Genomic DNA, 3937 nt, shown 5'->3' with positions numbered 1-3937 from the left:
GGGCCGGGAGCGGGGCCGGGAGCGGGGCCGGGAGCGGGGCCGGGAGCGGGGCCGGGAGCGGGGCCGGGAGCGGGGCCGGGAGCGGGGCCCCTCACGTTAAACTCACCGCCCCGGCTGCTCTCTCACGGTCAGGCAGCGGACGCTCCCGTTGCCCTCGCGAACGGTCCGTCCGTCCCGCAGCCCCGCCGGGCCCGAGCGGTAAATGCGACCACCGAGTCCCAGGGCTTGTGTTTGAACCCCCAGGTGGCCTCAGCTAATCTTAACTGTGGCATCTTCCCGTGTCCATGTCCTGTGGGGAAAGGGCAAAGGGGAGTAAGCAGCACCTGTGTCCATCTGTCCTATTTTGATACAGTCTCTGTTATATTTCCTTTATCGATCATCTCAGTTATTAGCCATAGAATCACAGAATACCCTGAGCTGGGAAGGACCTACAAGGATCGTCGAAGTCCAACTCCTGGCCCTGCACAGGACAACCCCAAGAATCCCATTATGTGCCTGAGAGCATTTTTTTCCAAACACTTCTTGAAGACTGTCAGGCCTTGGGGCCGTAACCGCTGTCCTGGGGGGCCTGTTCCAGCATCCAACCACCCTCTGGATGAAGAACCTTTTCCTAATATACAAGCTAGACCTCCTCTGATACAGCTTCATGCCCATCATGTCACTGGTCACCAGAGAGGAGATCAGTGCTGCCCCTCCACTTCCCCTCGAGAGGAAGCTGTAGACCCCAATGAGGTCTCCCCTCAGTCTCCTCAGCTGGCCCAGACTTTTCAGTCTCTCCTCACACCAAAGTCTTTCCTTGGATACAACTGATGGATAATAAACCCCCACATTGTTATATGAAGAGTCCATCATATGTAAACCAGTCCCACCAGTGCTGGGCATCACGGTGAGGAACCTCAGCCCTACTGCCCCCAACATGCACTGCTGGGCCCTACATATCCCACAGGACCTGCTCAGATGTGCAGCCCTTCCTTTCCTGCATTTACTCAAGCAATATTCATTGCACCTCTACCACAAATTAAACACCATTTGAAGCGTAATGCTATCTACTCCTTCTATTTAAAGAGGAAAAATCACTCTGATTATGCCCCTTGCTTGCAGCTTCTGTTTGCTTGCTCCAGCATTCATCTGCAGCTCAGTGTTTACATAGGATACACAACCTGTAAGTCCAAGATTTGATTATACAGAAAGATGTTCCAGGAACGTTACACATAAATACATGGCCTCAGTGTAGTCTGATTCATCCAGACTAATTTTTTCAGACTTCTGACCTCACATCATTTGCCCAAGAATGTTCTCATTTGTCCAAGTACACCAACTCTGACAGCAACAAGTCCTCACCCCATAACTATGTGTCCTCCTGCTGGCATCTGGCTCAAGGAGTCTCTGACAATTATGAAGAATAAGAGTTGGAGCTTTTCTGAGCTTGCAAGGAGAAGATACATGGTCCCTACTGGAAAACCCTGAAAACTGTGTAGTACTTCTGAAATCATGCTCGAAAATAGATCTTCTGACTCACTAAATACTGAGTCACTGACCTGGCTCCACAGGATGAACCACAATCCTGCACTGTCCAGACCTCCATTGTTGGCTCAACACACCACTCAACATCAGCCACTCAACATCAGCAACCACATCCAGCCAGAAACTCACTGCCCAAAAGCCTCAGGATCTGCAGAGTGCAGTCTTCTCCCTTATACCAGGTGAATCATGGCTATGGATGGTGTTGTGCTTTCTCCCATCCTCCATTCATCGAGAACAGTGTACTGTCCTGGCAGAAGTGCCAAATTTGGCACTAGGTTAACAGAAGAAATTCAAGTAGCACTGACACATTTCCACAGCATAATAATCAATAGTGATTGCGTATCTCAACCACCTTGTAAACAAGCAGCAATGAACATGCAGTTTGACATGAGCATGACAACAAAGTTTTAATGTCTCTGGGTTATTTCTTGCTTTTTAGTCAATATATGTTGATATAACCCACCTCTGCTGCACTTATCTACCAGTATGGCACATCCATCTAGCTGTTTGTGGGACTGGCATCTCTACACACCTCTACTGTTGAAATAAAGACAAGAAAGGAAGGGGATTGGAAACATGATTCAAATTTTAAACATAACTTGACAACTATAGACAGAAGATAACAGGGTGACATTTCCATAAACTTATACATGATATAGGTGTATGTGAGTTAAACCAGCAAAGGGACATGGCTCAGATCTTTTCTGTTCTCTCAGAGTAATTTAATGTCATTTAATGGGCCTCACTGAAAAGATGGGGCCAACAGTTAGAAATGTAACCACAGCCTTGCAAAAGCTTGGTTCAAACTCATAATCTGCTAAGCATAGCTGGTGTAGTGTTGGGGAAGTCATTAAACTCCAGAGCCTTCATGTAGTCAGTGGTGCAGCTATGGAATTTGCAAAAGTATTAAAGAAATTGCTAGAAAAAAATATGTCTCTTCTCAGTGGCTGCATTGTCCAATGGAAAAAAAGAGAAACACCTCACATGTGTGCTGTGAAAAGAAGCTCACTGAAATCTGTGATGCCATGGTAATGGAGATTCTTTCGATTTTCGGCTACTTCCTTCATCAATGGGCTTATTACTGTAAAAAAATTAAAGAAGAAAACAAAATACAAATATTTATCAGTTTGTTCCATTAAAAATTCAGAATATTACCATTATTTTCAGCTATGTTAAAAAAAGCATGTTATTACTGAGATGGATCACTTATCCATCTTTATTAACAATTCCCTATTGTGAAAAAGACGAGTATCATTTTCCTTACACCTTTACGGAACAAACAATTTTCCCATTTTCTACGACACTAATACACTTTTAATGGCTGTAAATTGTACACACATAAGAAGTGAAAGATTCCTATCATTTCAATCTATATGAAAGTTTCAGCTGCAGCATTTACCGTATTCTGACTCACTGATTTTAAAATTACACGAATGCCCCCACAGATCTTTTGAATTAAAACAAGATACAGCTTCTGGCTTAAAGTGTTAGCCTCCTGAGGTAGGCAGAGTAATACTGTACAAATCTAGATTCCAGCATTTTTTCCACATCAAATGAGCATTTCTTGAGAAAATTTGCCTGGTACCCATTGCCCACGTGTATCAAATGACCTGATCTGGAGCAGGATGTTGATTCATCACATCAGGCAATGAATTTCCTTGGGCCACACCAGCAGCAAGGGTAGCTGAAAGAGAGGGAGGGTTGAACAAACCCTTCAACCAACACAAAAAGGAGAAAGCAGCAGCTGTGATGAGACTTGAGGATTTGAAAATCCTTGTAAGACCACTCATGTTGCAGCATAAAATCCATGCTCTTTGTCAGAATTTATACCACAGTCAGAGGCCAATTTAGTGTTACCTTATTTGTGACAGAAGATCTACTGCTGCAGTCTACAATCCACCATTAGCACATTTCTCTCTCTGCTGGCTTTCTGCAACCTAATGGTGAGACACCAACTGTTACTAATCAAATTATTAGTAGCTGGAGTGGATGCACAGGAATGGCCCATCCTAGAATCCTTCTCTTAGCAAGACCTTGTTGGAGATGAGAATGGGCAGCTGTGTGAGAAATTACAACAGTGCAAATAGCATGTCACTACTGAGCCTCAAACCCATGTTTTCCAAAACTTCTCCCAACACCCTCTTCCAGCCTCCTTGTTGTGGAGTAACAGGCACCCAAAACGAAGAAAGCAGGCACAGGCTATTTGCACTCAGTGCTTGAGGAGTGTGTTTCTGCACCGCGAACCTGTGTCCTTTTATTAAAGGTCATTCATCGGGTGCAAAGTCAAAATACAACTTGTCTTCTAAACTGGTGGTACAAAATGTCTCAGATGTAACTAAAAAACCTCCCAGTAACTAGGGGGGAAGAGCATGCTCCATTTTGGAGGGGAGGGAGGGACAAAAGAGAGAGAGAC

The sequence above is a fragment of the Corapipo altera genome, unplaced genomic scaffold (genome assembly GCF_003945725.1).
Source record: "Corapipo altera isolate COAL_440 unplaced genomic scaffold, ASM394572v1 65, whole genome shotgun sequence".
Classification (NCBI taxonomy): domain Eukaryota; kingdom Metazoa; phylum Chordata; class Aves; order Passeriformes; family Pipridae; genus Corapipo; species Corapipo altera.
The sequence above is the reverse complement of the archived record's forward strand: the minus strand, read 5'-3'. Positions refer to the sequence as shown.